Genomic DNA, 22,464 nt, shown 5'->3' on the forward strand with positions numbered 1-22,464 from the left:
CTAGAATGAAATGCCTGATTGAGCTGGCAAAAAACCCCAGCCATGGTGTAGGAAATTTGGCTTAGGCCATTGCTATATGCTGACATGGATGTGCCTTCTGCCCTGGGCAGCATTTCCTTCATGTCTGTGTGTTGTTACATTTGCGAAGTGTGAGTAGCGGGCAAACTTTCAGCGTTACAAAACCATAGGTCCAAAAGACTATTTTGGGTAATTTGCATGTGGTTTTTTTTCTTCTCTCTTGCCCTTTAGTACTCACTGATTCACAACAATGAGCTATTCATGTTTCTTCATTGCCTGGAAAAGAGAAAGCTTTGAGGTGACCCAGTACCTGATGGGAGCCTATAGGAAAGATGGGCATGTAGTGACATGACAAGGGGGAATGGCTTGAAATTGTCAGAGGGTAGGTTTAGGTTGGATATTAGGATGACATTTTTCACTGTGAGGGTGGTAAGGCACTGTTACATGTTATCCAGAGAAGCTGTAGATGCCCCACTCATGGAAGTGCTCAAGGCCAGGCTGGATGGGGCTCTGAGCAACCTGGTCTAGTGGAAGGTATCCCTGTCCAAGGCAGAGGGGTTGGCACTAGATGATCTTAAATGTTCCTTCCAACACAAGCTATTCTATTGTTCTGTGATTCTACGATTATTTGAGATGAGACCTTGCCAAATTGGTCCAAATTCCAGCTGGTGGAAAACAGCAGAAATCCTTTTGTACTCTTTGGTTTACTGAGGTCACACCTTGGCAATGGCAAACCCACAGCATGCTGCTGATTTTGATTTACAGTGAACACTTCACATTCATTGAGTCTTTTGTTCCTCTCCAAGCTGCCAACTTGCAAACTGCCTTGAGTAAAGCATCCAAGCTGTAGTTAGTACCTTTGGTAGAGAGAACACCTGCTAGCCCATGAAATTCTGGATTATTTGTCTTCACACATAAAGGTTTAAAAGAAATGGCTACAAGAGAAAACATACAGGTAAACTTAGCTCAAATAGTGTTGAATTGCTTCTAAAACTGTGTGTAATTTGGACACTCCAGGGAGATGACTGACAGCAGAAGGAATTAAGAAAAAGTTATTTATTGTTTTTGTGTACAAGAAAATATTTTGAATGTAGAAGGGGGCCAAGGGATTAAAGCATATTTTGTAGGTGTTTATGTCTTTGCTCTTCACAATTTACTGAAAATGCAAAACATAATTACTTTATTAACTTTTAAATGTATACAACTTAAAAGAAAGAGACTTTGCAGAAGTTTAGGTAAATGTTCTCTTACTGAGACTTCTTGAAATGAATTATAATTAATTTTTAAATTACAATTAACTTCTAAAATTATTATTCAAAGTAATTAATTTTAATTCTTTTTTTTCTCACAGCATAATCTGCAGGAACCATGGTGTTTGAATCTCAGTAGGCCTGCTCTAGTCCTAGGTGATACTTAAAATAAATCTGTCATTATTACTGGTGCACATTATTATTAGAAGTGTAAGTTTAGGAAAGACAGAATCTGGAGGTAAAAGTTTGCACATTTACATGATGAGTGCTCAGTGCATTATTGCAGTTGAAGGAAACGGATTACTTTGAAATGTGTTCCAAGTGCTCTACCAAATGTTTAATTACTGGGTCATATCATTGATTTTGATATGACATCAAGCATTCAACATCAGAGATCAGACTGCATTGGTAATTCTCTATTAAAAAAACCCAAACAAATCCAAAACCAAAAAATCCAACTGGATTCCTTACCCAAATGAAAATGGCTTGCACCTGAAGGTAAATCTTTGTTGAGTGTACCCTTTTAAAAGAGGTATTGGCAAGGGAAGCCTGTTGTTCAGGCAGTCACAGGTAATATTCAAATGCTCTAAAAATGGAATTTGTGTCTTTGTGAGAGGTAGCATGGCAAATAATCCTGTTTTATGGTCTGAGAGGTAACTGTGTCTTCCTGTTTCTAGAAAAGAGGGGGATGATGGCTGCTGATGGGGCTAATCAGAACAGCAATGGGGGTGCTGGGGTTTTTGATTCATCAGATAATTAAGTCTCTCATCAAATTGAAATGGAATCTGGTGGAAAACTACCTGCAGGTGAGCAAGAGAAAGTCAGAGTGACATTTTCTGTGTTTATTAGAATATGCACAGCGTCAGTTTTAACAGCCTGAAGGTGCTGCCTGTGGAGGTGAGTGTGGAGATCAGATCCCCTCGTGGTCCTTTGTGTACACACACGTTGGTGTCCTTTGCTACAGCTTGGCCTATAGTAGAGTATAATATCTGATTTTGTTCTTCTTATGGGATTGATGAAGACAGTCTTTGGTATACTGTCACCTTCCTCTTCCTCTGTGTGCGCCAGAGGCATGTGCTGCTTTAGGTCTGGGTGATATCCAAGGGAAGGGATTAACTTTAAGGTACTTAGTGAGTGTGGACCTGGTATCAGACATATTATTTCACTCTATGTCTGAGTCAGCTTTATTTTCAGTAGCAGATTACTGTGGAATTATTAATTTGCCTTGATGGCTATCATTATCTCTGTGATAATTGGAATGGTGGTGGTAAAAATCACTGAATGGATAAAACCAATGTAAGTGGTTTTCCTCACCTGTAGAAAGAAGCACATGGTAAAATTTTCACTTGGCTTGTGATATCTATGGTAGATGGTATAAATATTGAAGAGTTTCTTGTGAGAAGGGGCTTTTGAGCTTTCGTTCCAGCTGAATCCTGACCGGGCAGGGTAAGGAATCCTGGCAGCTGATGCTGGGGGAGCCTGAAAAACCACCAGTCACGGCATGCAGCCAGCAGTACTTTGTGCAGGAGGAGGCCAGGGTCTGGGCTGGCAGTGCTTTTGTGCTCAGCAGCAGTGGCAGGGAGTTGCCAGAGCTGGTCCCCAGCACTCCCAGAGAAATTACCCCTGACTCAGCAGAGGCCACAGCCCGGAGCAGGCTGCTGAGGAGGGTGCAGCTCTGCAGATTTGGGGCTGGAGGTCTCTCACTGAGGCTGGAGCAAGGCAGATGAGCTCCTTGTCTGCACAGATGTGGTGGGATAGCTGACAGTGCTGTGGCATTGCAGTGGCTGGAGAGAGGCTCTGTAGGAAGGCCACACCATAGTTAAAAATGGGAATGGTTGGAGCTCTGCTTTGGGAAGAGATGAGTCAGCTGAGAGCTTGCAGATCAGTGTTGGAGGGCACACCAACACGTGGGGTGGTGTTATGGATGTCTGCTGTAGACTGTGAGGAATTAGACAAAGCTGTCATCAGATGTTTGGAAGAAGTCTTGTGGTCACTGGCCCAGATCCTTGTGGGAGTCTAGCCAAATATCCCAACATGTGCTGGAAGGACAACACATCAGGGGGCAAGCAATCCACGAGGTTTCTGGAGTGCATTGATAACAACTTCCTGATAAGGTGATCAAGAAGCAAATGAGGGGACATACTCTGCTGGACCTTGTGCTTGCAGAGAAGGAAAGACTGATCAGGGATGTGAGGGCTGAGGGCAGCAGTAACCATGAGATTGGAGTGTATGGGATCCTGAGATAAGGGGGAAAAGGTGAAGGACTGGACTTCAGGAGAGCACTTTGGTCTGTTCAGGGATTTGCATGGAAGAATTCCAGAGGAGATCATCCTGGAGAGAACTGGGATCCAAGAGGCCTGATTGGTTCTCATCCGTGGTGATGAGCTGTCCATTCCAATGAGCAAATCAAGCAAAATCAAGCATGGTTTTACAGTGGACAACAACTTTCTACCATGAAATGGCTGGAATAGTGTCTGTTCTTTATTTCAGCATTAGCAAGGCTTTCATCACTGTCTCCCATAACACTCTCATAGACAAACTAATGGTCTATGGATTAGGTGTTTGGACAGTGAGACGGATTTACCTGGCAGAACTGCTGGGCTCAAAGCATTATAACCAGTGGTAGGAAGTCCAGCCAGAGGCTGGTCCACAAGGGTGTAGCCCAGGGATCAGTCCTGGGGTCAAATGCTGTTGGATATTTTCACTAATGACCTGGATGATGGGATAATATTTTGGTGCACCCTCAGCAAACTTGCAGACAAATATAAAATGAAATGAAGCAGTGCTTGATAGACCACGACTGAAGCCAACTGACAGCCTCCTGGGCTGCATTCAGAGCCATATTCAGAGGAGGCTGAGGGAAGTGATCCTTCTTGCCTCTTCAGTACTGGTGAGGCCACATCTGGAGTACTGGGCCCAGTTCTGGGCTCTCCAGTGCAATGGAGACATGGATTCTGTGGACTCAAGATAATGGAATCATACCATCAACTGCTGAAGGACAGATCTCAATCACTTCACAGAAATGCAAGGGAAGAGTTATTGTGCAGAACAGATGGAAGCTGAATTTATCAGAGGAAATATTTAAAAAAATGAACAAGTTTAAGTTTTCCATGAGGAAAGCGTATATAATCCTCTTAGAAAGTTATTTCAATTTTTTTAATACACAAACTATGTGTAAGTTTATAAAATATATAAACAGTGGATAAATACACATGCAAACGTGTATATATGCATTTGTATGTATATACAAGCATGTGTGTATATATACACACTAAAGTATAAGTAAATAATACATAGAAAGAAACCACACTTTGACTCCAGGTCATCACAACAACTGTTACACACACTCTTGGTCCTGTTCTGTTATAAAATCTGTCCTATTGTACTATTAATACAGAAGGGCAGGAGGTAAGCTCTGACATCGGTACAAACATGTAATTCCTGCCCTGGAAGATCTCCCCATCAGAATGCCTCCTTCAGCTGCAGATGAGCAAAACTCCTTTTTTGTGCACTTTGCTTTGCTGTTTGGCCGTGCTGCACGATGTTTTACAAAACACATGATGGGATGTGCTGCTGGGAAGGCTGTAACTCTGTGACCTCAGAAACACCAGGGATGTGCTTGACCTACACCCACGGTGTGTCACAGCTGAGCCCTGCGGAAGGCAGCAAAGCACGGGGGAGCTCAGGAGGTCTGCAGGCAGCATGGCTGTGGTCAGACCAAACACAAATAAACACACCAACTAAAAACCTGGGGTGACCAAAACATGTGTTTTGAATGTGAGAAAGCCCTGTTTGAGAGATGGCCTGCTGGTTAAAAGAAAGCAGGAAACAGCTAGCTCACTTATATTCTGCCTACTAATAATAGCTGGAAATTCGTTAAGGTAATTACTGATCTAAGACTTTGAAGGCTCCATTCAGGTAAAATGCCTGGAGACTCTAGAAGAGTGTTGTTTTGTGCTTACTCTTAAGGTACTTGAACCCTGCTTCTGACCTGAAAAGGGCCTTGAGGAGTGACCATGTTTCACTTATAATGTTTTTAGAGATGGGCAGGAAGTCCTGGAAAAAAACCCACGACTTGACACTGAAAGTCATGATTCACCTTACCTTTATTCACTCCCTTCCTTCTGAAGAGCCTGCATTGCTTGTTTTGGTTTTCCCCTGCTGTGTATCTTCTGCCTGCAGAAATGTGTGGTACAAAAGATGACTGAAAAGCAGGACCTGGTCCGTGGGTGCTGATGACCTGGCTGTGAGTGCATCTGTCTGGGCTAGTGGCTCTCTCTCTGGGTTCTGTGCTGGCAAGTGTTAGGTCTCCTATGCAACAAGTCAATAACACTGCAATAAATCAAATCTCTTACTCTTCCATATGCTTGTTGTTTCACTATTTTATTTAAATAATAATAAAAAAGACCTCAATTATACAACCCCACTGGAGAGGTCTTTCTTGGCCTTCAGCCTAAACCTGGATTCCACCACCCGTAACTTGTGTAGAAGTGTCTGGGGTGAAATCAGTGGTGGTGGCAATGCAATTTACACTTAGCATGTGGTGTTTATAAAATAAATACAAGTGGCAGCTGGTATAACTCATGAAAACTCAGTGTTTGGAAGGGGTCTAAGCCAAAGACCATCAGTCCATATAAGAGTTCCTGTTGGTTTTAGATTGATCATTTAGCAGTGCTGTGTGGGTATTGCGTGTGGCCCAGGTTAGTACTTTATGAGGCACCAAAGCTAAAACATTGAGCCTTTCTGTCATTTACCATCCTGCTGTGTTCAATTTAATTGTAGACAGGCAATTAACAGCATAGGTGAGAGAAAAAGTGAGTATTTTACTAGACTTACCCCGAAATCCACCAACAGTAGGAAAAGGGAGTTAAGTGTTATTATGCATACAATGACAGAGCAGGTTTAAACTTTCTAAAGACTGAACTGACTGGACAAATTACAAAGGTTCACATGTCCACCTTGCCTCATCTGTGCAAAGATGAGAGGCTGATGAGCTTCAGGCATGAGGATGGAGGCTGGGGCTTGGGACAGGGGCCCTTGTCCATTGTTTTCCTCTCTTGTTGGCCCCAGTATGTGTATGGCAACACTGTAAGGAGCTTGAACTGTTGTGCATCACCAGAACCTATATGGGCATCTGTGTTGGCTGCTAATTCTAGGAAAGTTTGTTTGTGAACAGAGCAAGGTGAGGGTCACACTGAAAAATTGTCCATAGACACATCTAACACATCAACATCTAACGATTGTTGACTCTGTTTCTGTCTATTTTTCCCTTTGCAGTTCTTTTGCCAGCAGCTTTGCTGTCTGGCTTGCCAGAAATCATTGGGTATTTTGAATGGCACTTCTATTCAACATCATTTTAACATCAAGGCATTTTTAGGGACATTTCTCTCATGCATGATGGCTGTGGCCTGCAGGCTCCTCTGTGAGCCAGGAGGTCCCATGATCCATTTGGGGTGAGAAATAGCAATTCTCAATGTTAAAGCTACCAGGCTGAGGGTATGGCTTTGCAACATCTGTCTTAGTAGCAGCACTGGCTTAGAAAATAACCTGCACCAGGAGCTCTTTTCACCTCTGCTGTTCCCCATCCCTTTTTCATTAGCACAACTATTCGTGCCTTGTAGTGAAGGAAAGGATTTGTTTGCTGTGTGTTTTAAATGCTGGCTTGGTTCCCTAGTATGATTCCCCGAGTGATGCTCAGCAAGCAGTTATCTGGATAACTGCAGTCAGTTTTGTTTCTGCAAAAAACCTGCCACACAGCCATGGCCTGCTGGCTGCTTTACATCTCATGTTTTTACCTGTGCAAAGGCTGTATAAAAATAAAGCTGGTGTCAAGTGACTTCACACAACAGGGACAGTAATTTTAAAGAAGTGCCCTAAGTGGCTGTGCAAGGTGCAGACTGATGTAATCTATGTGTCCAGCTTGGGAACAGCCACCAGTGCCAGCTGAGGGCAGCCACAGGAACCAGGTGCTGCTCTGCAGATTGCAAGTTGAGTTGGAGCTGCTTGTTTTTCATGCAGTGGTGTTACACCATGTTTCTAGGTGAAGTAGGAAAAAGTAGAGTTTATAGTCCTTCTAAAGGATAATGTTTTTATGCTGTTTTCTTATGTGCAAAGGAAGAGAATCCCCATCACCCTGCTGTCGTCCTTGGCCTTGTGAGGGGGATAGAGGAGGCTTGCCTGGTCCTTCTGTGTAGGTCAGAGAGGATCTTAAAATTTGCTGTGTTGCAACACAATCAAACTTGGTAACTGTGGGCCAGATATGGGGGTTTTTTGTTTGTTTTGGAAAGTGACATAATTTCCTTTATTCATCATTCAGAGGAGAATCCTGCTGCATTTTATTATCTATCTGGAAACAGATCTTGAGTAGAGATGGTAAAATTGGTCTCTGCTAAAAGGATATAGATTGTTTGTTGGCTGTTTTGCTGTTTTATTTCTGATCCACTTTGGGGCTGGAAAGTATTTATCCTTGAGGTTGGTTCTCTCCTCTTCACCACCCTGACCAAACATGTTTCTCCCCACCAGCCATCCACATTTTCTGTTGCTCTGTTGGTTTATCCTTATTTATTTATTTGCACAGAGGTGCAGCACCCTGGGGGATGACTCAGATGTTCAAAAATAGGAGTGCATGGTTAGTCAGAGGTGGCCACAAACCTAGACAATGCTTCCCAAGGGCTAGCTCTCCCTTTTGGTTTCTTTTGTTTTCTTTGCTTTCAGACATTTGTCTCCAGGAGCTCAGAGACTGCAGCTGGGATTTCTTTTTTTCCTTCGTGCGGGGTTGGTAACCGTGATTTGTGAGCCAGAGAGCTGAATCATATTTCCATGAATAAAGTCATCACAGTATCAACGTGATGCCTTTTCAAAACACAGGAATTAAGAGCTAGTTTAATTTAATTTAGTTGGAACCCTCCACCATTTTTATTAAACATAAACACAACGTAAGTTGCTAAAAGCCTCTGAGAGATTTATTAAGGCTCCTAATTTAAGTCTTGTAGAAAAGTCTTCCAAGATTATACAATGAATAGATTTTTCATTCCACTAAGGGTTTGGATTTTTTTTCCCCCATTTAAATGTAATTTGAAGTGCTGCCTGGGAACACACTGTAATAATTTAAATCATCACACGTCTTCTGTTAGAAGTGGGGCTGTTCTGGCTGCCGTGGTTGTTAACCTGGGAACAGATGATTGAAATGATGGGCTCTAGTCTGATGTGCCACCACACCTGGGCAGATATTAACATGCAATTCTTCAAAGGCACTGCATGGACTACCATAATCTCTGAAAAAGAGACATTGAAGTCTCTGATAGTCTCTAGTAGCTTCCTCCTTTATGTCAATGGGACTTTGCATATTTAAAAGACATGTTCAGCATTTTCCATGTTTAAATCTGTTGAAACCAACCTGTCTTTGCTGCTGCATGCCAGCTAAGGCTCTGTCCTCCTCTGCCTCTAACTGATTTATGAATAATTTACCAAAGAGTGCTCTCAATTATGCAACATCACTTTTAGTGCTCCCCTGGGTTGTGGCCTGAGCCGGCTGCAGTTGGACACCATTGGCATCCACCTCCTGATCTTCACCAGCTGATAAGTAAGTGATGGGCAGAGATGTGGGGCTCTGTGAGGGTCACCCTGCCACTGCCCTCGATGCCCCTGCGGTGTCTGGTGAGTCACTGGTGAGTCCATTGCATCTGGAAGGGAAACAGAGATGCTGAACCAGCATTCTTTCAGCATTCCTGCTGTTTGGGGAAAAGCCACCCACTCTAATTAGAAGAAAGTTGTTTAATTATACAGCTTTAAAGTTGTTTAATTAAAAGAAAGTTCACAAGTGTTTAATACAGAAGACATTTTCCCATTGCTTTCTGGGCTATATAAGGAGGGAGAAACAGCAGCATTTTGACACATGGACTTCATCCTTAAATTAATGATGCTGTCCTGGGAAAGAAGAGATTATGGGGATTGCCCAATGTTCACAGGGGGTCTTTGTTTTATTTTTTGAGTTTTGAAAAAGTAAATTGTTTGTGACACTTTTTTAGTCTGGCTCTTCTCTGCTCATGTGTCTCTGTGAGATAATGCTGGTAAACTCTCTCTTTTGAACAGTTCTACTGAAATTAATTACATTAGCTTCCAGGAAAAGAAATTGCAAACACTTTATGACTTCTGGATGATATTTATTGCCATGTTAACTTACAAAACCTTGTTTGTTTTTTTTTTTAAGTAAGGATACAAAAAAAAGAATCCTGTGTTAATTTCCTCAAAAAATAGAATTCTAATGAACAGTCACTTGTGAGCTGTCTGTAGCTTAGAAGTATATCAAAAAGCATCAAAGGGAAGATATGGGATGTCCTTTACCTTTAGCACCTTAAGAACAGTAATTTAAATAAATCTGAGATGTGCTGGTTAAACAAAATATTACTCATAGGAGAAATCAGCAACTGTGGTAAGAAAAGTGGAGAAAATGTTTGTTTTTCTGCTCAGGATCCAGTTAATGAGAAAGAAGCACTAGCTTGCAGTCAGGAACCATCCTGGGGGAAGCAGGTTGTGTGGAAGAGAGGGCTCCTCCCTTCACAGAGAGGGTTGATGGTGAGCAGCAGAGACAAATGTCAGTCTAAGTGAGACTCCACTTCTCCACAATGACCAGGATGACAAATTCCCACTCTCCTGGTGCCTTCTGGTGCTGAACAGGCTCAAGAGATGTACCCAGTTCAGGTACAGTCACAGGCAGAGCAGTCACTCAGCAAGCATTAGGCTGTTGAAGGCACTTAAGGCCTTTCTCCATTGGAGAGCTGAACTGGATGTGCTGGCAGGCTCCAATTTTGTTGTTGCTACCACTGGTGGGACTCATAGCATGTACAGCTGGCTGGAGCAAGGAGTTGGGGATGTCCAAGGAAAGCTTTCCCAGCTGGTGCTGAGGCATGCAGTACCTCTAGAGTTCCCTTCTGCTGGAAACAATGTCACTGGGGAAGCACCACGTGTAATTAAAAATCCATGCACAAAAGTGCCTTAACATTTGTGAGTTGGGAAATCAGTCATGAGGTTCCCTGTGTGACTTTCCTGCTGAGCTTTGTTAAGGGCTTTGACACAACCTCATTAATTTTTTTCCTTTACTTTCTCTCTATTATCCTCACTGCTACTTGTCCTTGTACTGATAAAACTTGTGAACACTACAGAGGAGTTAAAAAAGGGCCTCCAGATGTTTAGAGATGACTCTGATTGGTTTTTTTTTCTTTATTCTGAGAATTTGCTGTTTGTTACTATTTAAAATACTCAAGTGTTTTTTACACTCATTGACTTCAGCTGGTACCGACTGCTCAGCACGTCTACAAATTACCCCTGAGGTGTCAGGTAGCACATCCAGAGGATGCAAGTTTTATAAGCTTTGAGCACTATTGATTTCTTCATTAGATGTATCTGCATCACTCCAGTAACCCCTGCAAAGGCTGGACTTGAGTCTGTTTTTCTAAGACAGAATTCAAGCATAATTTTATTTCCTCCTTCTAAAGTCTCTGTTTTGCACACTGTGGCCTCCCTTAAAAATGTAACATTTGTCTCATGCAGGATGTTTTATTTAATAGAACAAAATGGGTGTTTTGGAAAGAAAATTATCTTGTGTGTGTGAAAATACATAATATAAATTTTTAAGGAAGACTGCCCAATAATGCCTTTTTTATAATATTATAATTATTTTCCTTCCTCTTTTTTCTCCCCTTTTTATTTTGTTCCTTTACTGGGCCTGGCTCACAGTGCAGATCTCTGCTACGTGAGCTCCTGGTGCTGCTTGCAGCAATGGAGTTGCGCCTTGGGGCACATGTGGGCTCCACACCTTTACAGGGAGGGGACGAGGCATACATATTCCATATGGGTTTCTCAGACCTGTACAGACTGAGGCAGCATGCTGAGCCTTCAGGCTGCAGGACTGCACTCTCATTCTCCAGTGAATCCCAAGCTGCCTCAGCATTTTGTCACTGCAGTACTCACTCCTGTGAGTGCACTATTCCAGGATGGGAAGTGGCACATCTGCCTTGGGCTGTTGGGTGCTAATTCAGCAGCTCACTGTCCCATGATACCCGTGGTACCCAAACAGTGCTAAGGGGCTGGGGATTTTGTCAAGGCAAACATATCTGGTCTCACATCCCAGAGATGCAAGGCACTGTAATAACCTCATAATATACCAGCAGGCTTTGAGAGGAAATTATGGTGGTTTTTGTTTCTCTTTTTTACCCTTGTTACCCACCTTTTGTCTCTTCTACCTGTTGCAGGCACAGTTTCATTACAGCTGGTGCATGAGCAAGTATAGCTTCAGTATTTTGTGCTGTCATCAGCAGACTCTTCGTAGAAGAAGTGGGACATCATGCTGGCCTGGCAAACCTGCTGCTGCTGCTTGGGGGCCACTTTCACCATGCATTTACTCCTCTCCCTCTCCCTCTCCCTCTCCCTCTCCCTCTCCCTCTCCCTCTCCCTCTCCCTCTCCCTCTCCCTCTCCCTCTCCCTCTCCCTCTCCCTCTCCCTCTCCCTCTCCCTCTCCTCATTTAGAGGAGTCATTTTTGATTTTTGAAGCTGAGAAAAGAGTTCTGTAAAGAGTATGTACTGTGTGGGTGTGGGAGGAAATAGATGCAGGGGTTTAGGCTTGTTTCTTTCAGTGTTTTTGCTGGGGGAGTATCAGAGAAGGGGGACTGAGAAGGGGGAAAGCTGGGATATGGACAGTTATCAGATCAGTGGGTTTTGGAAGCCTTCCCACTTTACGTCTGGAAATCACTTAAATACAACAGAGTGTTTTGTTCTAAATTACAGTGAACAGACAGAACATCTACTGTTTGCTTAGTAGCTATTCATAAGATAATTTTCTGTGTTGGTGCTGGACAGAAGAAGACACTTTGAAGTAGAGGAAAAAGCAGAGAAGCTCTTAAATAAACTGTCCTCCCCTTCTGTAGCTGGCTCAAGCACTCTGTTGTTGTTGCAGGCATTGCTGTACTGTGCCCCTGTGCCTTGGTGCTTACAGATTAAACATTTGAAAAGATGCAATCACTGTTTGTTCCCAGATCCAAAATGGAGGTGACCTTTAGCCTCAGCCACCTTTGCTTTATTCCTTCCAGCATGACACAACCTTTTACCTTACATCCACCTAAAAGTAGTTGCTTTTATTTTCTTTATTTTCTTTTTATTATTTTTATTCTTTATTTTCTTTTCATTTTTATTGCTCCTGATGATGATGATCCAATAGTGATATGCAAGTGTCAGGATCTTCATTCTTCCAGCCTAAATACCCTTCTTTGTATTTGACTTGGAGATCAATTAGTGAGCTAGAAATAAATGCCTTGTATTCTGAATCCCAATCCACTTTTTGCTACTTTTTACCGTAGGTGAATTTTTCCTAAAGTAATTTCTGAATCTCTTTCATTGATCTCTGAATTTCTTCTGGCTTGGATCCCTCTGGCAATGCAGAAACTAAAGATCATGGCATTTTCCACATGTAGCTGTACCTCGGTTGGGAAAATGGGCCATGTTTCTTGCACACATGCTCCCTGATGTATTTGCTTTGCCACAGGTTTAGCAGGGGAAAGTGGAGAAGACACTGGGCTTCCACCCAAATCCTTACTGTGGATTAGTACATAGTGCAGGTGCCCAAACAGCTGCAGCTACACACCAAGAAGATAAGAGTTTGTGGCAGAAAGGTGAGGCCACGTGGGCAGGGAAGAGGTCAAGCCTCCTGAAGCCAGATTGATTGTTGACACCAAAGTATTGTGTAATGAACAGCTGCGTGCAGAGGGGAAAAGTGGATTCACTTCTGTGGCTGTTTTACAATAAGCTTTGCTCTTTTAACACTCAGCTGAGGATGTTTTCTGAAAAGAGCAGTGGATTCTGTCTCCTTCTATCTTCTCTTAGTGTTACTAGAGGGAAAAGTTAGCTAAAATTATTATTGACATAACTTCTGGCAGGGTTCAATAAGTTTTTGGCTCTTAATGTGGTACAGATAAGCAGAAACATTTTCATTTCGCTGAACATGAGGCTCAGGGGAAATTTTGTTTCTTGTATATTTTGTGGCATTAACAAAAGACAGTTTACAGTGAATAAACTGAGTTGAAAGCTTGTGGGTTATGTTTCTCAAGAAATTATTTGGGTTTTTTTTGTTTCATTCTACCTAGCATAATGTTACCAGGGGAATTTATTGTACTCCAGAGCACGAGGTTTTCAGGAAACTTCACTTTATTTTTACAAACACCATAGGATTAATTCAAAAGGCGAAACTTACTCTGTAGGTACCATTTTTTCTTGATGACTGGCCAAAGCTTGTGGTTTGTATTACAACAAAACCAAAGAGTATACTGTGGCACCTTTCATTTACAGCCTGTGGAATACTCTCTTGACTTCACCTTTACTGCCACACACACACACAGTGTAATATGCATATTTTACTTGAAAGCAAATGTCTTTTCCTTAGCAAAAATGGAGGTAGGGAGAAAAACCAATAAAATAATGTATGCCTATTTTTAGTTTTAGTGCAGGTTTGGAATTAAGTAGAATATAATGCAAGATATTTGGATCCTGAAGTAAATAAACCAGATCTTTTTTCTACTTCAAATAAAGCTTGTTCCCTCTGTATTCCAATACCTTAAATATTAGATCTCTTTAAATCCTTTGGAAAAAGATGGATATTGTTACAGCTATTGGTAAAAATAGCATTATTAAAGTTTTGCTTAGTACACAGAGTACCTGTGTAGGTGATTGTTGTAATCCTGGTTCTAAGGCATGATAAACCTTGAGTCTGTCCCTACTCCCTGTGACTGTACATGCAGGTGTTGAGCTCCTGGTGCTTGGGAATGGCTGGTGGGATTCTCCCTCTTCCAGACCCAGCTTTTCTGTCTGCAGCACCCTGTGGACCATCTCTTGAAGCCTGAATGGATTTCAACCCTGGCATTTCCCTTTTCAGGAAATACCACCCGTGTTGAGTGCAGCCACCTGGTCCATTTGTTAAACTCTAGGCTATTTGTAGCAAGAACAAGACCAAGATTAGTGGCAAGAAGAAAAGGAAGGAGAAAAAATAATTTGAACAATAAGAGGACCTCACCCTCAAGCAGTTTAAGTCAGGCTGACAGCTGACAGTTTGTCCCATCCACTAACCCCAAGATTAGACCAGTTTAGGGTTTTTTGCAGGCAAATTTGACATGTGATCTTCCCACATCCTGGCAGGTAGCTTTTTATACAGCTTACCTTGTTCATATCCTTGTTCATATCATGACAAAAATCTGTGTAACTCTAAACCTGGGCTAGGGAAATAATATCCTCACAGTTTTTAATAGATTATCACTGACCTCTTGACCCCATTTTGTTGCCTGGAAGATAAAATTAAAATGTGATTTCATCCTTGCTGCTTCTTGAGGAGTCAAGCAGAAAATTCAATTACTATTACAGCTGCCAGATTATGTTCCGTGCCTGTGATTTGTTGTTTTGTGAGTTGTTCTAGCTCAGCATGAATTTCCACAGTTTCACTTAAATAAATTTACTTATAAATTATCTCAATGCGCATGGATGCAGATTGACACTTAAGAAATGAACATTCAGCAAAGCTCTGATTCAGCAAAGTCTTTTGAAGTGCTCATTAAAGCCATTATATTGTGTTATTTAGATGTAACCTGAAGTGCTGAGTGCCAGCAGCAAGTGCAGTACATCATAGTTTACTCCTATGTGTGCCAACACCAGTGTCTACCTGCTTGGTTCCACCTCTGTGAGGTGTGCAAGAAGAGATCAGCTTTAAATGAATTAGCTGAGTTCTCTAAATCAAAAGGAAAGATTTATTTCTTCCAGGGAAATTACTTAGAGGAGTCAGGTTTTATGAAGGAGGATGCAATAATTCATGTCACTGGCAGGATGCTCAGGACAGTTTTCTCCTTTCTTTGACTCAGATTAAGACCTTGCTGGACATGAACATCTTGGCCTTCATTTCAACCATCCTCCTTGGAGTGTTTAGAGGTCTTCTAGGAGCTTCCTTTTTACCCCTAAATTTAAAGATGAATCAAATACATATGCAATTCTTTAATTCAATTCCAAAATCATCCCTTAGAAAAAGAAGCAACCTTTTGGAGACTGTGGTTATCTTTGTAAAAAAATAATATGGTTCTCCTAATTATATAACATTTACAGAGACCAATGAGGGCAGGTCAAAAACTGCTGGATGGGAAAATGAATCTGACCTGCTGGTACTTAACAATGTGCAACAGGCTAAAGAAAACATGGATTTTCAAAATGCATCGATGTATTTAATGTTGGTAGGCATATGAGAATAGAGAAGATGTTTTTTTCTTTATTTGGTTTGGTTTGATTTGGTTTTTATGCTTGAAGTATTTTACCTGTAGAGTCATTCTCCTGCTGCTCTTCTCCTCTGCTGACACTTTTTCAGCTTAGTGGCACATAGCAGTTGTGTTGGTGTGCTTTTGCATTTATTTGCCATCTGTGGAAAGCTTGAATGTCCTGATAAGGCATGATGGGGCCGATTAGCATCTAGGCTTTGGAATTTCCATTTGGCATCATACATTTTTGGGGAGAGTCATGTCATGGGAAAAGAAAGGGTATAGGCAAAGGGGTCCCGTATTTTAACGCTTTTCAGTTTTATGCTTTGGTTATAGCTTAAGCATGTTGTTATGGAGAACATTATGACCTTAACAATCCTATGAAGACAGGTTGAGAGAGTTGAGGTTGTTCAGCCTGGAGCAGAAAAGGCTCTGGTGAGGCCTTAGAGCAGTTTCCAATACCTTAAGAGGGCTGCAGAAAGGCTGGAGAGGGACTTTTCACAAGAACACATAGTGATGGAATGGGGGGAATGGCTTCAAACTTAAAAAGGGCAGGTTTAAATTCAACATTAGGAGAAATTCTTGGCTGTGAAGGTGGGGAGACACTGGGCAAGGTTACTCAGGGAAGTTGTGTACTCCCCATCCCTGGAAGTGCTCAAGGCCAGGTTGGTCAAGTGGAAGGTGTCCCTGCTCATGGCAGGGGTATTGGAACTAAATGATCTTTCAGGTCCCTTTCATTGCAAACCATTCTATGATTAAATGTGAAGACAGAAAATCTTCAGAACTTTTCTACTGCACTTTTAGTGAATGGAGCATATTTGAGATTCTCTGGAAGTCTCTTTAGAAAATACCTACTTGTCAAAAGTTTTCTTTATTTCCATTGTTTTTGAGGGGTTTTCCAGTGTTTTTAAGTGTTGAGATAACCTATCTTTAGGAAAACTGGGGCACACTGAAGCTCCTTTCTTCTGCCCTCTTACAGGCAGACTTTCCAGTATGTTTAATGTATGCCATATCTGGTTTTTTGTATATCTTGCTTTCTCTTCTCTCCCTGCTGGAGAGAGTATTGCTCAACATAAGACCAGTGAGTTGGTTATAGAGATGCTCTCCTCCCATCAGCCCAGACATCCCTTCAGCAGCTTCCAGTCCGAGCCAGCAAAAATACATAAGTTTCAGGGAAAGGCAATCACCTTGACTTGCATTGACAGCCTGCATGATGCTGGGAGGAAAACAATATTTTGAATATGAGAGAGGAAACTTTTAGAGCTCAACTGTAGGTTGAGGCACATAGCCAGGTCTCTGCAAGCTCTCCACAGACTGGTACAGATGCATGTTGCCCAATGGTTTACCTCTCCATAGGGTCAGAAGAGTGCATTTCATTTAGTTCTTGGAAGTTCTGTGTGTGCTCTGGCAGTCCACCACCTCCTCTGCCTACTCCTGCTCCTGGTCAGAGCAGCAATCTGCTTTTGGGTTCTCTGTTGGCTCATCAGAGGTGAAATCTGACCTGGCTAGGAGGAAGAGGAGGAGGAGGGATCCCAGTGAAAGGGCTGTGCTGGAGCATGCCCGTGCTGATGATGACAGCTGAATTTCAGCTCCTCTTAGTGGCAGAATGCTGGCATTTCTTTTGGCAGCTGTGTTTGCTCACCATCTACCGAGGGAACACAGCCCAATGAAGCTCACTTCCAGCTTTTTGCTTCCACGTTTGAAAGAGTGAGTGAGGTCAGTAAGGAAAACAGGAATTCTCAGCTTTAGGGAGAGCCTTCCCCCAGAGAAGCCCAGCCTTCTCACGTTGTGCTACAGCTTTGCTCCCTGTCTCTCTACAGGTTTGTGGCTTTGTGCTGTTGAGCACTGCAATGAGATGTCTTAGCCAAAATCCAGTTTTCAGTCCAGCAGGGCGAGGAGCAGAGTCCCATGTGTGACTCCCATTAGTCCTGTGGAAACACCATGGTTTCCCAAGGACCTCTGTTTGCAAGAGGCTGGGCTTGTAACCATTACTGTTCTAACAATTTAGAGCTGGAGTGCTGTGCTTGACAGCCATTTTCCCTAGGAGATTCCATTGGGAAGCCTTTGGCTTTCTCATGGTGCCTTTCAGAAACCTTGCACAAACTGCTTGAGCACATAAAAACCACTGCTTTTTACTCTCTGGAATAAAAACCAAAACATGCATCAACACAAGCCAGTCAGAGCCAGTGTGTTAGAAGACACTACAGAATTGAAAGTAAGACCATCTAGCAAAGATTTAGTGCCAATCAAAAAGAAAACACTAAGAAAACTCCTCAGAGTTATTTTATGATGTTCAAGAAGCCGTGCCTTGCTGACTCTAAAAGTTCACGGAGTGGTTAGCACCTTGCCAGCTCATACCTGAAAATGGGAGAACAGGATGTGTTTTGTAGGGCTGTGGTGCTTATAAAGCTTTTCCATATATATATTTTTGCCTTAATCCTGAATTTTTTTAAATTCTGCTTTTTTTTTTTTTTCTTTAACTTTGTAGCATGAACTCTTATTCAGACTGTTTTTCCTTTTCTGTTAGCTGTAGAAGATCCTGCTCAGGTCACAGTCCTTATTTTATTATAACTTGGCAGAAAAAGGCAGGAAAGGAACTGTTTGATCTGAGAGAGAACCATGCAACTTTTTCTTTTTTTTTAATAAACTCACATAATGAGGCAGCTGAAAGAGACTATGTCACAGTGACTTTAACCAAAAATAATTTTGTATAAACCAGTTTGCATTTAAACTTGGAAAGAACCCATCACAGTATCTTCCACACCCACAACATAACCCAGAGTACCATTCCTCTGACTGGAATTGAATATCTAATCTTCAGCCCATAGATTAGAAGAAACTGTCTTCTAAGAGCCCTGCTGCCCCTTGGCCTGCATTTGCTTCTCCTCAATTCATCACCTTTCTCTCTGTGAGGAAATCACAATGTAGATAATGTTTTGCCAAGAATCTGGCAGAGCTATCTTTCTTTTTCTTTTTTTTTTTTTTTAATCACATTGACTAATGCTTCTGTTCCAAAAGCTCAGGGTTTCCATGGGCAGGGTGGACAATTTAGGGATATATGCACACATACTTAATATATAAGCTGTCAAAACTTTAAAGGGATACTTGAGAGGATTATTTTCCTCTCTACCTAGCTGTGAAGATAGGCTACTGCTTTAAATATGTAGCCACTGGTTCCAGGCTAGCTGTCCTTCTAGCTCTCTTCAGACTTTAGAGTTTTGGCAAAAAGTTGACCTGGGTTTGAACTGTCCCGGAGTCAAGTTTTCAAATACAAAACCTGACCTAAGCTTTGTGAAGGCTGAACTACTCCCAGCTTCATCTATCTATTGTAGATGTGTTCTGCCCATAGGCTTGTAATCTTTGAGATACAGGGGAACAAAGGCTTGAGATACAATCGTCTGACAACTTGTCACAGCTGCACACAGCTGAATCTGGCTTGAAGGTTTCCATAAATGTGCTATCTGAGCTGTTTAATACCTATCCACAGAGGGGATGAAATCTTGTGCTTGGAAAATATATTATTACTCTGGTTGTGTGTTCCTGTAATTTTTCTCCAGACATCTACTGAAATATTTTCCAAATGTCATTTTATTTTGGGTGGATCTTCAATTTGTATAGAAATGTAAATTAATCGCAATTAAGATAAAACCCTGAACATTACTTTTGAAATATAACTGTTATACTGAACTATATTATGATGAAAAATGCAGCACTGAAATGCAGTGCAGTCATCTCATATAAAAACTCCCTTGGCTTTTGGTGAATGCAAAGCAGCCAGTGAAAACCACTTCTGCTGTGCTGTGTTCTGTTTCAAACATTTTTGCTTTCATTCATGTTTACTTCAAAATGCGCATGTGGAAAATGAGAAGGACCTGATAAAGTATCTTCAACCATTTGGGTTGCAAGTCTGTGTCTCCACAACACAGCATATAATTAGCTCCAGGCTTTATAGCTGTCTAGTCTTGCTAGGATGTCTAGGAACATTTTCTGTTGATTAACTGAGTATTAACTGAGTATTAATCTGAGTCTGGAGTCATAACATCCTCACGAGAGAAGGGAAGCAATAAGTTTGCAAGTTAGAAACAAGTCTCTAACTGTTCATACTGACCAGGGACTTCAGATTTGCTTACATGGGGAGGAATTTGAATTGAAATAATGGACCCTTTCTGACTCACAGCATCCTTTTAAGTATCAACGAAAAAAACTTATGGCTGCATCTCCACCATCTGCCAGGGTGCAGGGTGGGCAGGCTGGCCGTGTGTAGAACATTCCATGGGCTCCAAATCTTCCTGGAGGGACCAGTGCTCTCTGCTGGCCACAGAGCCAGAGGCCAGTTCCCGGGTTGCAGCAGTCGCACCCCTGAAGTTAGATTGGATGAGTCTCAGCCTTACTCATTGCTAATGGGCAAATGTGGGATACATGGGCAGGACAAAAGGGCAATTTTCCTGTGCGAAGTGGTGGCATTAGTGGGTTTAGCCACTTTTCTTTCTTTGTTTTGTCCATCCTTACATCTCAGAATGGACTGTTTACTTAATGCCTGCAGGTATGCATGACAACTATTACAGGATATTTACTGCATTTCCTTCCTCGCACTCTTGTCTTGAGTGTGAGAAATTGCCACATGGGAAACAACTCAGAAACATAAGTGGGCAGGATCACCATGAGCATATCTATGTGAATACAGTTATTAACCATTTCTTCCACTTAGCTGTTACAAAGATTTCAGATGGAAAAAATTCAGAGGTGTGTCAGACCTGAGTATTTAAAATGAATTCATGTAGAGACGAAAGTAACACTTAATCTTTTAATCACTGAAATTTAATCACACTTAAACTTTTCCAGTAAGAGGCATTTGCTGACATGTCAAAATAAGGGGGGGGGGGGAGAAGGAGAAAGAAAGAAAGAAAGAAAAGGGAGCTAAACATGTAAAAGAGCATGAAACATGGCTGTATGTATCACAAAAATTCTTCTTCAATTTGGAATCCTAATTCTGCTTTACAAAACGTAAAGACCTTGTAGATAGGTATATAAATCTATAGCAGACAGGCTGTGATTGAGCTGGAAATCTGGAACTGGAAACTGATGAAAAATCTTTGTTATTCTCAGCTCCAGTTGGCTGAAGGACATGATTTGATCAGTCCTCTCTGTGAGGACATGAATAGGTAACCCAGTACAAACCGTAATCCAGGAATTTTAAATGGCAACTATTGTGTTAATAAACAGGCAGGGAATATGTGGCTGAATGCCTTGAGATTTCATGGGTAAACAGCTGAAGAGATCCTTGAATCTGATACAGGCTTTGCAGTACAAGTATATTTCTTAAGAAATACAGGTGAGGAACTCAGAGGAAGTAGAAAAATACTTAGGTTAAATTTCAGCTTGATTTCACAGCCATTGCAAATGGCCACTGCCATCTCCTAGTTTTGCAAATTCACAAATTTGTAAAATGTATTTATTCATCCTTCCATGTGGGCAGCATCATATACACATTGCATAAAACAAACTGTAAATACTGACTAGCTTGCCATTAGTGACTGGACTAATTTAATGGTTTAGGAATGGTATTCCCCAATTCAGTACTCCCATTAAAAACCATGAGCTGCTCCCCTTCCCTCTCTGGTGGGAGAAAAAAGCAGAAATCACGCATTGAGATAAGAGCAATTTACTGGAAATAGAACTGAGATAGTAATAACAAAATAGCAACTATAGCAACTATAGTAATAACAAAAATATACAAAGAGAGGGTGATTTACATGTCAAATGCTCATGAAACCCAAGTCAAGGAAAACAAAGGTGGACAGACCCTATGCCTTCCATGCTTACTATTTCTTGGAAGAAAAAGAGGCCCTTTCCCCTGTCCCTGGCTTTCAGATGTCCCTGATGTAAAGTGGTAAGGAATTCCACAAGGTCTTTGCCACACCCCATCCCACTGATCTGGGCCAGAACCAGGACAATTCTAAACTGCTTATATATACTTATATAAACTTTATATAAAAAAACTTATATAAACTTATATATACTTGTATAGAAAGGACACATGCTTTCCCGTGCTTGCCACCAATTCTAGTCTGTTATTTGACTTGTAATACTTGATTCAGCATTGTTTGCTATAACATGCATTTACATTTTCTTTATAAAAGCAGGCTTTGTCCTTTGGTACCAGGATTTGCTACCTCTGGCTATTTGGGTTGCTACAGGAAAAGTCTTTTCCTTCACTCTGACATACTTCCCCCCCCCCCCCCTTTTTTTTTTAAGGACTAAATGCTTGCAAAGTGTTATTTTTCAAAACAAAACTATTTTTTGCTGTTAAAGAAAAATATCTGAAATCACGTTAATTATTTGTCTGTCTCTGAATCAAAAATAGTCAGGCTGATCCAACCTAGAGGCTGGATGGGCTTAGTGTCAATTTTTCATTTGGTGGGGCTACAAGTTATAAAGTGTACATCATTTGGGAACTGGATAGATCTGAAAGGAATTAAGCATCAAATTGTTCTGGACTTTGAAAGGTCATGCACACGCTGAAGGTAGTGATGATGTCTCTAATGAGCTTGTAATAAGACTAAATGTGGAAAAGAAGCTTGTTCACTCTTCTCTTTTTCTGAGGAATTGAAAAAGGGAATTATGATTGCAGCTGTAAGACTTTAGTTAGGACCATTTAAATTTGGCTCATCTCAGCATAATGTGAGATTGTCAGTCAGTGCTCCAGAAGCAGATAAATACAATTAGCCTTTTGAGATCCAGTGTATCTCAAAGAAGCACTCTTGCCACTTTAGGAGATGCAATAAGAACCAAGTTACAAAGAAATTGTAAGATGCTGAATTTTGTCTTGTGTGCTGATCAAACTCAGTCAAGTGTATGGTTTTGCTTTTAAACTGTGATAGTGAAAGATTGCAGCTCCAGGAGGGGCTGGATGTGGCTAT

General features: G+C 41.5%; 1 pseudogene; it reads left to right on the top strand.

Annotated features, from left to right (window-relative positions):
- Positions 1–268: 268 nt before the first annotated feature.
- Positions 269–22,464, top strand: part of LOC132326164 (chloride channel protein D-like) — a 76,925-nt pseudogene continuing 54,729 nt past the window's right edge.

Source organism: Haemorhous mexicanus, chromosome 1, assembly GCF_027477595.1.
Source record: "Haemorhous mexicanus isolate bHaeMex1 chromosome 1, bHaeMex1.pri, whole genome shotgun sequence".
NCBI lineage: Eukaryota > Metazoa > Chordata > Aves > Passeriformes > Fringillidae > Haemorhous > Haemorhous mexicanus.